The sequence below is a fragment of the Cryptomeria japonica genome, chromosome 9 (genome assembly GCF_030272615.1).
Source record: "Cryptomeria japonica chromosome 9, Sugi_1.0, whole genome shotgun sequence".
In the NCBI taxonomy this organism is placed as follows: domain Eukaryota; kingdom Viridiplantae; phylum Streptophyta; class Pinopsida; order Cupressales; family Cupressaceae; genus Cryptomeria; species Cryptomeria japonica.
This window is the reverse complement of record NC_081413.1, coordinates 675,672,746-675,686,467: the sequence shown is the minus strand read 5'-3', so window position 1 is coordinate 675,686,467 and position 13,722 is coordinate 675,672,746.

Here is a 13,722-nt window from a genome sequence, read left to right as displayed (position 1 = left end):
ATCATCGTGTAACTGGTCATGACACTATGCAGTGTTATCATCTTCGACATGTTGTTCAATAGCATATTGACAGTGGTGCAATCAAGGAGGATGCGTGCAAGCACAAATCAAACAAGTTTGTTGATAAAACTAATAGTGACTTGCATATTTATACTGATCCTTTCCCTCTGCATTTGATGAACATCATCTCTGCATCAAATCCTTCTTCAAATGATGATCCATATGTGAACATGGTCATTGTCACTCTCATTAGCTCACCTCGGGGCCAAAAGGGGAAGGTATCTGACTTGTCCTTGTCATTTACCCCTCTAGATGCCCCATTTTGCAAAGATCATGCTCCTCTTTACATCCCATCCAAGCTAAGTGATAAAACTATCATGGGCATGATATTTGACCCATTAAGAAAGGTCGACGTTATCACAAAGGAGACTCTCTTTGTGAACAATTAGCATAGGCTAGTGTATCATGAGTGTTGTACAACTTTAAGGACACATTATGGGTTCTATATCTGCCCCTTGGATAGCATCACCTTAACAGTCCTCATAGGGCCTAGGGCAGTGTCCTCCATGTTCATAATCATTATGAAATTAGACCTCTTATGGGTTAAGCTTGGAATTCCTTGGCTGATTGCTATGGAGGAAGTCGTTCTGTTGGTCCATAAATGTCTTAAGTTTCCCCATGAGGGCACAATGCATGTCATCCAGGATATTGCATACAAACCCCTAATTTCCTGTGGGGATTTTTTATTGGACCACTTTTGGCCTACTCTAGTGGGGCCCATGCTTCCTTGCAGTGATTTGATGTACCACGCTTACTATAAGTATAAGATGGGAGAGTCATCCCCTAAATTTTTGTAACCTAGTGTTTTGTTGTCGCCTCCTTCTTTGACCCCTCCGCCATCGATTCCAATCTTGGAGTAGGTAGTGCCTTACATTCCCCCATCGAGGGTCAAGGCTAAGCCTATCCCTCGAATTGACCTCTGTGTCCTCTTAGGACCGGACAACCTCCAGCAATGTATGTTGTTCCTACAACTACACCATGCATAGCTAAGGGAAAGGTACCCATGATGTTGAAGTTCGTGGTCTACCCCCCCTTCAAGCTATCAACCATGGTTGATATTCCTCGGCCCTCTCCTTATGAAAAGGGAGGCACTCTTCTCACTTTTCATTCATCACCACTTGCTCCTGCTTCACATCCTACATCGGTTTCCTTAGTTTCCTCAGTTGTTGCTCGAGAAAAGAGAGGTAAGGCACCCATTGCTTTGGATGCAGTACCTCTCCAATATGCACCTCTTGTTCCATCGGTTACACCTTCTCTTGTCCCTAACACAGTTCTAGAGGCCTCTCCTATGGAGCATGATGCTCTTAAATCTTCTCGGGCTTTGGTTGGTGGTCCTCACCTTTATCAAAATCAGTGTATGTGTGAGCATAAATTCTTTAAACAAGCCAGAGCTTGAGAGCGTCATGTCACTTTGTTGTCCATTGAGGCATCCTCGACACCCAATATTGTTGTCTTGGTGCCTGTCTTTGTGGCTACTTCTGCCTCCACTTCTACTTCGATTTTGCTTCCTACTGCTTCAGGACCTGTCGATGAACCTCCTTCTAAATGGGTCTAGGTTTTCATTTCTCCCTCTTTGGATCCACCTCTTATCACTTATTTTCTGGACATGGCTCCCTTGTCCCAGGCTCTTTATATGTTGCACACATAGGTGATGCCTAGCACAGCTTTGTCTGCCCTGCTTGTTTCATCACAGCTCCAGCATCCAAGTTTTCCTAGGGTCCTCTAGCATGCTATAGTTGATAGGAGGCCTAACACTCCTATCCTGTCTAAGCACAAGTTTGAGTAGGGCCCCATCCTAGAGTTTTGACGATACAAATCCTTGCAGGTATGCTCCTCATCTCTCCCTCTACCTATCTTAGTGCCTATTGGTTTTTCTATCTCTATATGTGTGATTGAGAAGGCCTCTCCTTCTCCAAAATTTGTCACTACCCCTCTTCTAGAGGCCGGCAATACTATTCCTGTTTCATCTTCTCCGAGTGAGTCACCTTCTTCATCCATGGAAGCTTGCATGTTTGACTCCTTGGAGGACATCCCAACCTTATCTACAATCTTCATGCGATCATTGACCCTTACCTCCTCTGAGCCTATTGATGTAGCAGTAGCTGCTACTTTATCCCTTACTCTCATTGTTGGTGACATGTCTAATGGATCCCTTACAGTAGTCCCTCTCCGAGCTCGTCCCCCTTCTCCCTATGACCTAGATTGGGAGGGCGATGATCTCTTACGAGACAACCTTTAGATATCTATCTTCTTTCCCTACATTTGTTTGCATGTATGCGTTATTATGTTCCCCCATGCTTGCTTTCTCTATTTGTTCCCTCACGAAGGACCTAGGTTACTCCGTAGGTACTCGGATACGAGAGATTGACTGTCTTTATCCATTGTTCTCTCTTGAAGGACCCAAAAAACTTCATAGGTGCTCAGATATAGGGGATTTTCTATCGTACACATTCCTCTATTTTTCTATCTACTTCTTCTATTTGTCATATCTTTCTTTTCGATATTCTAGAACGATGCAAAGCATTGGGGGCATCCTTTGCCTTCTCCACTTCCATGTTGACCCAAATTTTTTATTTAATCTATCTTTATGTGCTCTTCTTTAGATCCGAAAACTCTGGCACTATAACAAATATACCCATCACGTGATTGTGCTACATATCTTTTGTCAGAACTATGGGTTTTGATGCCAGACTATCAGATCCTCTTATATTTCATCACCAATGTTGTGGACATTTATGTGTCACCCTCTCAAAGTGGCATTCCACGAAAACATCTTGCTATGTTATTGTGTCACAACTTCTCTTCTCCTTAGAATGGCATGCCTTCCCTGCATATCATTGTAAGGGAAGGGAATCATACCTGCATTTATTTAGCTTTTGCATTGGTTCCTTTTATCGATTCATTTTCCATGTTTGCCTAGGTGGGGGCCAAACCACTCGATATCTTTATTATTTCAAGATTGCCTAGGTGGGGGCCAAACCACTTGATCTTTTTCTTTTCCAAGATCTCCAACATGGGGGCCAAACCATTCCCAATCAATAATTTTTGTTTGCCTTTGTAGGGGCCAATCTACTACTTACCAAATTTATCTTCCCTATTGCATGGCTATCTAGTGTGTTGCTACCCATGTCAAAAAATCTATTTTTATCTGTCCTATTGCATGGCTATCTAGCGTGTCGCTACCCATGAAAATGTAAACAACAATATTGAAAGACTAAATGGATTCAACCACAAAACCCTAGCCTAACAACAACAAAGATCCACCATAACATATGAAGATTACCTAAGACAATGCAAATCAAATGAAATCACAAAGATTATACCATCACATGTCCAATAGGGTTTGGATCTCTATTATTCCTATCTCTATTGATCTTGCTTGATATATTTTCTCTTAGATTTTATATATGCACAAGAGCTCAACAAAGAACGGAAATGTGGTTGCAAGTAGGCTTGATTGCATATGCAAGTTCGAAGGCGTAGTCGGGGCTGAATGCATAATGAGGGTTTGATAATGAAGGAAGCATCTCCTTATATAGAAGACACTATATGAAATGGAGGGATAAGATTAAGAGGTGTAAAAGAGGTCGGCTATGATTAGAGGGTAGGTAAAAAAATAAGAAAATAATGAGAGGGGTAGGTAGTGTATGAATTACGAGATGAATGACATGTGTCATAGGTAGAAAAGGCTAATGAATTGATTAAATAAATAAAGATTCATTTAATAAATAGAAGAAGTGAGATCAATTAAATAAATAAGATATTTATTTAATTTAGGAAAAGGATAATTTAAATAAATAAAAGTATTTATTTAAATGAGAAATAAAGCTAGAAGAGGATAAATGAATCAATTAAATAAATAAAGATTTATTTAATTAATAGAAGAATTAGGCTCAAATAATTAAATAAATAAAGATATTTATTTAATTAGACTGGACAATTTTAGGTGTCTACATTTTGCCCCTCTTTGAGACAATGCAGCTTGTCGCGTTGTTTCAAAGAAGATAATATGAACTGATACAAAGTTGCCCCAAGATGGGAATGATATTTCCCCCTCGAGAGATTGGATGAAAATGTCTGAAAAGATCACAGACAATCTCTCGATAAGAAAGAAAGGCTAGAATGGACTGACAAGATAGAATAGAGTGACAGAGTCACAGGATAAAGAAGATTGACTCGGGAAACGAGGGCTAGGGCAGCCTATAAGATAGACCATGAGGGAAAACATCCTCATTGTCATCCACACATCCAAGAGATCAGAGTGCAGAGAGATAATAGAGCAGCTGTCAGCAGTGATGGCATTGGTGCATAGATTCGATCACATTCGTCGATTTTAGAGGCCAACAGATGCAAGGGAGTCAGTAAGTACCACAAAACCTCCTTGTACTTTGTCACAATAAATGTTTTCATTAATGCATGCTAGGTAGTGCATTTAATGCAATTTAGAATATGTCAGACAAGGTCAAAAAATGTTTAGGCACATCTGTGTTTGTGCCAGGCGTGTGTATGCAATATGTAAGCGCATTTATGTAATGAAAGTGTGTTTATGTCTTCTAGGTTAAATTGGCAGTTCTGTGATGAACATATGTTGTCGATTAGATAAGCTGCTGAGAGGATACACTCAGGCAGGTCCTCTAGGGAAGACTAGAATAGATCGAGGCACTTTGTGATGAACAGGGAGTACCAAAACAAAGTACTTTGTGATGAACAGGGAGTACTAAAAAAAAGAGCAACACTTTGTGATGAACAGTGAGTGCAAATATGAGCAGCACTTTGTGATGAATAGGGAGTGCAAAAACACGTAGTACTTTGTGATGAATAGGGAGTACTAAAAACACGTAGTACTTTGTGATGAACAGGGAGTACCACTAGGATAAATAGCAACACTTTGTGATGAATAGTGAGTGTCACTAGGATAAATAGCACCATATGATAAATATAAGCACTAGGATAAAGAGCAGCATTTTGTGATGAACAGGGAATGCCACTATGACTGACATGATTGATTTTCTTGACTGCAAGAGTACTTTCCTATGCTAGAGTCATGAGAGAGATTCCCATAGACTCAGAGGTTATGACCAAAGCTGATATTTGAGGACAGAGTCGCAATTGAGGTTATGGGTCTGCGATTTATTCTGTATGTGCCTAAGTTTCAGGCGAACATGGCATTGCTGACTATGCTCACTGAGAGATAGCACTCAGAGACTTGTAGTTTTCATTTGTCGATGGGTGAGATGACAATCACCTTAGAGGATGTTTACAGGATACTACGAATATCGATCGATGGGGCATTGATACCCTATGATCGAGATGGAGACATGGATGCCCTGAGATGAGTGTTTCAGGATCTGGGACTGGAGATGAGGGTAGGACATGTCGCCTAGGACACCATCACAACGACAAAAACTGGTGCTACCAGCAGTGCTAGGAGGAGTGATCAGTGGGTTCCTCTGTATCAGTTTTGTACATTTTTGTATGATGATGTAGACACCTGCGGGTGATTGTAGCCATACGATTTTGACATCATTGTATCATGACACTTATGATTTTGAGATATATATATATAAGATGATTCATCTTTGCAGAAGCTATATGCATGTGTACCTATGTGATGAGATGTTTCATGATGTATGTTTCTATGTGATGGTTATGATATGGATGCAAATATGTACATAATGAAATGCAATATTTTTATTTTTTATGTTTTATATGTTATGCATATGTGAATGTGAATGTATGAAATGCAGATGGATATGATGATGCAAATAACTATTTACATGATGAGAATATAAAATGTGTTAATATGTGTTGTGTGCAGGATGTGATGCAATTGTGATACCTATATGTATGTATGAAATGCTTAATATGTGGTAATGCAGGTGCAACTACATGAAATGCAGATATTTTTGGCATGTCATTATACTCAGTCATGTGATAGTAGGCTACATGGACTCAAGAAGGATGATTGAGGTCAATCAAGAAAGGGGGATGGAAGATAGAAGATATGAAAGTGAAAGAGCTTCTTGTGCACTATCATCATTGAGCTTATTATGGCAAAATAGGTTATGACAATCGAGGCATATGTTCGACCCAGAAAGTCATTGTACCTGTTTGCATGGAGATAAGATAGTCACAAACAAGGAATGCCCTAGTTCACACTAGACTCTAAGTGTCCTCATATCCTTGGACAAGTCATAGCATTACTAAGAGACAATCCACAGACAGCAAAAGAAAAATAGGTGACGATACCCCATCCTCACCTTTCTAGTCAAAGACATCCTGGAGATAAAATCTCTAGTCAAAGACATCCTGGAAAAGGTAAAAGACATGTCACCAAAAAGATAAAATCAAAAGAAAATCAAGATTCGACACCAACATTCACTATAGTCCTCAAGTTTAGTGTCTCTTGTCACTTGTATAAGTCTTATTTGATTGTGGTCATAATGTTTACTTTCACAAAAAGGATAGATAGCACTGAACCATATGTTGTCTGAGTTTGTTGAAAGATTTGATTTGTTGAAGCCCATTGTTGTTGTTGTGTCTTATCTGAAACTGATACTTTATTTCGGAGAAGATGAAACTTTATTGTGGATTAGCGATGCAAGTGTTTCTTTATTACGGATTGTGCACGTATAGACTGAAGAAAACTGGAAGAAATTGTACTCCTCGAAACATGTAATGTTCTTAGTTCCACACCCATTACTAGACGTAGGATTTTCCTTAGCCACAGATAGGAGCTAATTTATTATGGATGGAAATGAGCGAAAAGGGATGTTTATTATGAATGACTAACCAATCTTGGGTAGATCAATAACAAGCCATGATGAGAATGGGTAAGTTTATTATGAGTGGATAGGTTGTGAGTGTGTGCAAAGTGATGGGATGAAAGTGAATCCTGAAGGAGGGAGGAGCAATGTCTCTACACATGGCACCGGTGACCTAGTTTTCACCATGGTACTTGCCCAGGGAGCCACCAAAGTGGTTTTCACCGTTGGACGAAATGGTTTTTTTTTTTTTTTTGTATTTTGAAATTTTTGAATTTTTTTGAATTTTTGAATTAGGATACTCTAAAGAGCTATGTGTAGAACCTGCAAAGGTGCTTTCTATTGATAGGATCCTCCAAAGATTCACCCTTTGTGGTTGAGAGCTGATATGCACTAGATCCATAGGTTGTTGTGATGATGTAAGGACCAAGCTAATTTGGTTCAAATTTGCCCTTCTTCTCTCTGTCCTACTGGTTTTTAGGATTTTCTTTGAGAACTAGGTCACCTACCTCAAATGTGCAAGACTTGACTTTATGATTGTAACTACATTGTTCCTTGACTGAATAATGTTTAGCTCGAGTTACTGTCTTCCTTGATGGAGGAACTGAGATAGAATTACTAGTGTGTGGACTACACAAGCCCATATGTGTGTCACCTAAAGAAGTTTGGGCATTACTGACAACAAAATCCTTCAAGGAAACTCCATTAAAGGTCCATGATGTCTTGCCAAAAGGGGGAGGATGTGTGGAACAAGTGGATGATTTATGAAGGCTTATGCTTGCGAAAAGAAGTGAAAGTAGGATAGCATGATGGAGACTTAGGATCAACAAGTGTTCTTTTTTACTTAAAATTTTAGAACTTTTGCCCCCAATTATTTTGGTATTAGTGGAGATCAACTCTTGCTCTTTTTGCTTCATAGGATTTTTATCCTTGACTTTGATTTTTGTAGAGTCCAATAGCTTTTGATTTTGATTTGAACTAGAGGACTTTTCTTTAGTTTTGACTTTTCGATTTTTCTGTTCATAGCTTGATTTTTCATCCCCAATTAGTAAGGGCTTTTGTAATTCTTGTTGATCCAAGTCTAGGAGCAAAGTAGAAATGGAATGAGTGGATGATATGGTAAGGCTATGTGAGTTCTCAAGAGGGTTGGCGATACACTCAATAGATTCTTTGTTGGAACCACTCTTAGGACTATTGATATCAAGAGTTGCTTGCACCACTAAAGGAGATTTGCATTCAGACTTAGTAGCCACAACACTAGGCGGTTCATACCCAATTCCTTGGCATTGCAACTTGTATGTAGGTTGTTCATGTTGACAAAATGTTTAAGGAGGTAGTGGGAGTTGATCAACATGAAATATATACTCTCCACATCCCATGTCTTTAATCTTGAACTTTTCTTTGATCTCTGCTTGTTTTGATGGAGAAGCTTTCAATGATTCTGGATCCACATATGATGATGAAGGAATAGCTTCTCTATTAACTGGAATTGTTATTTCTGATCTAGGTCACAAATTTTTGCAATATATGAATGGATTTGGGTCAGCTTTGATGGTCACTTCAACTCCATTGTGTGGAAACTTGATACATCGATTATATGTAGATGGTACTGCGCTCATCTCATGAATCCATGGACATCCTAGCAATATGTTGTATGTGAGATCCAGGTCTAAGACTTGACAAACTACATCCTTTGTGACTAGCCCAACTTTGAGAGGCAATGTGATTGTGCCTTTGGATGAACGCTCTTCATCATCATATGCTTTGATGGTAATTTTGTTTGTAGAATTCATAGCTTTATTTGAATATCCCAATTGTTTAATAGTGCTCAATGTACAAATGTTTAGACCTACTCCTCCATCTATCAGGACTCATTTTATTCGATGTTTGTTTATGAAGGCTTCAATGTGTAAAGGTGCATTATGTGGTTGGCTTACGGAGGCGTCATCGGCTTCTGTGAATGTAAGTGAGTGTGGAACGGAAAGGTATCCCACCATGGCTTGAAACTAGTCCACGTTCAAATCAGTAGGGATAGAAGTGTATCTCAACATTTTGTCAAGAATGGCTTTATGTGCAGGGGATATGTGCAAGAGCTCATGGATGGAGATGAGTGGGGGTGTCTTCCCTAACTGTTCTACAAGATCATACTCAGGCTTGGTTGATGAGGAAGCAGTGTTTTTAGCTGGAGCATCTTGCAAAGTGAATTTACCTTGGTGAGTTGTAACATTACATTTAGAGGTAGGTTTGGAAGAAGATCCAATTCCTTTGAGGACAATCTTGGGTCTTTGGGTAGAATTCTCAGGCGTTTTGTCCTTGATAATAATGGTAGAGACATAATTGTCCATTGAAATGTGATTGATAGTTGAGTCATAGTTATAAGATGCTCTGGTATAGTTGGTTTGGTCATCTGTGGCTTTAGCTTTTCCCTTGTCATGTTTTGGGAATGGTTCCTTAAACATCTCATGTTCTTGATTGGATGAGTGTCCTTCAATCTCAATGTCTCCTCTATGAATAAGATCTTGTATAATGTTCTTCAGTCGATGGCAATTTCTTGTTTTATGTCCCTTGCTTTTATGAAATTTATAATACTCATCATCATTTCACCAATTTGGTTTAACCTTTGGTTCATATGGAGGTAGATCTGGGATTGTTATTATCTTGTTTGCCACTAGCTTTTTGAAAATTGACTCAAGTGGTTCTCCCAATGGGGTGTACTTCCTTCGTGATCTGGAAGTTGTTTGAGTATTCACTTGATTGTTTGTAGAGCTTGATCCAGAAAAAATGATTTTGGGTCATACTATATTGGCATCAACAACACCATAATTGACTGTGTTCTTGTTTTTATTCCAAAATCTTGGCTTGTCTTTTCCTTTAAATTCCTCTTTGTTTTCTTTGAATATTTTGATGACTCCTTGCTCAATTAGGACCTTTTCTATCGCTAAGCTTTTTTCAATGACATCCTTCAAGGTGGACAAACAAGCTTTTCTTAAGTCATAACCAATGCCTTTGTTAACATTTTGGGTGAACATTTCTACCATTTGTTTTTGTGGAATTTCACAAGAGCATCTACTGGCTAGATTCCTCCATCTTTGTAAAAATGATGAAAAAGATTCTCCATCCTTTTGTTTGGTGTTGCACAAAGTAGTGACTAATATGTCTATCTCTATGTTGTAGGAGAAATGTTAAATAAATTCCTCTGCTAAGTCACCCCATGACTTAATACCAGGTGGAAGTTGGGAGAACCATTCCATAGCTTGATCACCTAGGCTTTGTGGGAATAATCTCATCAAATATGTCTCTTTTGAAGCTACCTCAATGCAAGCTGTGAAAAACTGTCTTATGTGTGCCTTAGGATCCCCTTTTCCTCTATACTTATCAAACTTAGGTGTCACAAAGTGTGTAGAAAAAGAAGGAATTGGAATGCTCTTGTCAAATGGATAAGGACATATGTCTTGCATTGTGTACATTGGCTTCAGTGTACTTATGTCCTCCATTTTCTTTTGTAAGTCCCTGATTTGTTGCTCCAAATTATTCTTAGGTGGAGACCAACTTCTTGGACCATACCTATTAGGCCCAATATGGAAAGCTAATGTACTGAGAGGGGAGGGGTGAATCAGTACTCCAAAACTTTTCTTTAATAATAACCTTACTATTATGCATAAACAGAATAGTGCAGTAACATAAAATAAAGTTAAAACAAACAAATAACAATCATACATGATTCACTCCATAACACATATATTTTGGTTACGTAGAAACTCTTGGTTAGAGAGAAAAACTGTGGTGGGGATGGCACCCACAACTTCACTACTGCAATAATAAACATGCTCGGTTAGAGCTACATGTTTAGCTATTTCTGATAGCTTACCCTATTAGGAGTAACAAGATCTGTTAGATCTACCTTGCTAAAGGATTTCACAACATTATTCTGAATGTTGCACTTGGTTAGAGGCTTTACAATTTATAGACTTGGTTAGAGTCTTTTACCCTGTTAAAGGTTTCTCTTTCAACTTCACAATATTACAATAAAATCATTACAAAAATCTGCAACTTTACATCTGAAATGTTATAGCAGATTCTATGTGCTCAGAATAAGATTACCTTGCTTATAGCATACCTCGGTAGCCCATATAGTAACTCAGTAAACCCTTCTATTTACTTTGTTCTTTGACTGTTCTCTGAAAACCTTCTCAATGACCTCTATGTCTCTGTAACAGTCTTCCTTCATACATATATGCACACACCTTGCTCTTAATTCATGCTATATAAATAGATCTCTTAAAGCGATGATCCAATTCATTGCTTCGATCTTACAAACAAAATTCCTCGAATGAATAACCAAACAGAATATTTCATTGGTTAGATTGACCTCATAATCATACACAATCTTCTAATGCAATTTCTAATGTAATAACGGTTAGATGTGCCTCGATTCTTGTAATACATTTTCATATGCATGTCCAGGTTCAATGTATCTAGTAACACATTTCACTTGGTGAATATCAACTCGGTGTGTTAACTTTGTTGCTCGGTAGCCATAAAAAGATACTCGGTAGACAGCTCGGTGATATTGCGTTCTGTGACTGCTTTCTTCTGTAACCGACTAGACTGTGCATACCGACTTCTCTATTTATACCGACTGCATGATTCGGTAGTGCTAACCAACTAGAATATATACTATGACTTTGAATATAAAAACTAATGGCAATTTGATAAGTAGTAACAATCTCCCCTTTTGACATTAGTTGAGATGTTTGACAAAAACTACTTTCAAAGTCATAACTCAAAAATCTATATACTTTGCAAAATGACTACACTTGACAATATATACAATAGTCAATGAAATAGTATATGCAGATATACTCCCCTTATCATTATTCTGTATATAACTCGGATTTTGCATGCTAGGTTTTGTTTTGTGCTTGTGTGCTCTGCTAGCTCTGCATACTCTGCTCGGTACACTCCCTTGTATACAATACTCAAAACTGTACTATCAAAACTATATCACTCTCCAAATATAGTATATTACTCCCCTTATGTAGTATTATATGTAGTATTACTCCCCTTTTTTGACAAACATCAAAAACTTAATTTCCATCCAGGGGCGGTAACTGATCAAAAATAGATTTATACTTGTTCTGGGCATCGATGAGTGCAACTGAGAGTGCATCCTTTACACTTTCCATTAAAGAGTTTTGTGCTTGAATATTAGCCAATAGTGATATTAAGCCATCAAGAGTGCTTCCCTCTTGTGTAGTAAATAGGCATGTAGCTCAGTTAATCTGCTCTTGAACTAATGAGAGATGAGGAAGGAATAATGTCTGAAGGGTCATTATATCCATCCTAATCTTATTCTCTTCATTTATGAGTTCTAACTGTTGAGCCGTGAGCTGTTGAAGCTTGGTATAAAAATTCTGAACTGAATTAGGCTTGGTGTTCAACTTAATTGGAGAGATTGGTGATCTCTTTCTCAATTGCATCAGTTTTATTCTTGATATCTTTAATGAATAAGGAAAATGTACAAAGTTTCTAAAATAAATAAATAATATGCTTGAGTTGAGGGGACAACTCAGCAATGAATTTGACAAGCTTTACTTTTCCTATAGCAAGAGATTTTTGTACCTCTTCTATCATCTTTGCAGTAAGCTCTTTATCTTTTAGCTTGCTTAAGTACTCAGATGCATCAACTCCAGATGTTTCTATTTGAGTAAGGAGTTCATCCAATTGAATGTGAATGGCTGCATCAGTTGACACTGTTGCTAAAGGTAGCATATCTGTTAGCAATGTCTTCACCTTCTGTAGTACTTTATTCTTCTTTTGAATGGCCAATTGTTTTTCTTGTTCGGCCTTTGCTTTGCATAGTTCACCGAAATCAGTAAGTGCTTTCCCTTTTAATTTTGAGATATCCACATTGGGCAACACTATCGGTTTAGTTAAATCAATCTTGAAACTATGCTTTCTCACCTTCTTCTCTTTACCTTTGGTCAGTTGTACTAAGACAAGTGCTTGTGAGGCTTGCTGACCCTCGGTAGGTTGCTTGGTAGATGCAACACTTTGGTCAATTCCTGTAGCCATTGTGGTGTCCTTGGGTGTCTCGGTACTAGGGGTCTCAGCTGTAACATTTTCAGTGCTTGATGGTGCTTGAGACGTCTGATCTTTAGTTGTATCTTCTGCTACTTCAGACTTGTGACCTTCGGTGCTTTGTTCTATATCCTTAGGAGCTTCGGTAGAGACAGGTGGCTTGACCAATGGATAAGGCTGAACTTGTTCTAAGACAGATTCACTAGATACAAGTTTTTCATAGCTAGTGCCTTCTATCATTTCCTGCTCTGGTGCTTATGCATCCATGACATCTTCATCAATTTGAATAGTGTCAGCCGGGTCTTGCTTGGTAGCATCAGGACCTTGCTCAGTGACATCAGGATCGTGATCGATGACATCAACAATTTCAACTTGAGATTGTTCACTGACATCCTTTATTTTGAAGATATCCTGCCATTTGGCTTTTGTCTCATTTTCCGCATCAATGTTTAGCCCATTCATCAATTTTAAGGCTCTTTGTTTGACAAGAAATTTAGAATTGTATGTTGTCAAATGCTCCTTTATTTCTGCTACAGACATATTAGCAAATAGATGGACTAGACTTCTTTCTCTTATTTGTTTCTCTAAGTCCATTGCATATTTCCATCTATTATCAATATGTAAGTATAATTCACTTGGAAGTGACTTTACAAGTTCTAATGGAGCTAGCCGAAACTTTAGAAGTGTGCAGATGATAGCTTCTTCAATTTGTCGCTTCTCGTCATTATTCCTAGTCTCATACTTGACATATCTAAATCCTGCAAATCCACTGTATTCTTTAAGATTGGCACAAAAAATTTCAACACTATGAATATTT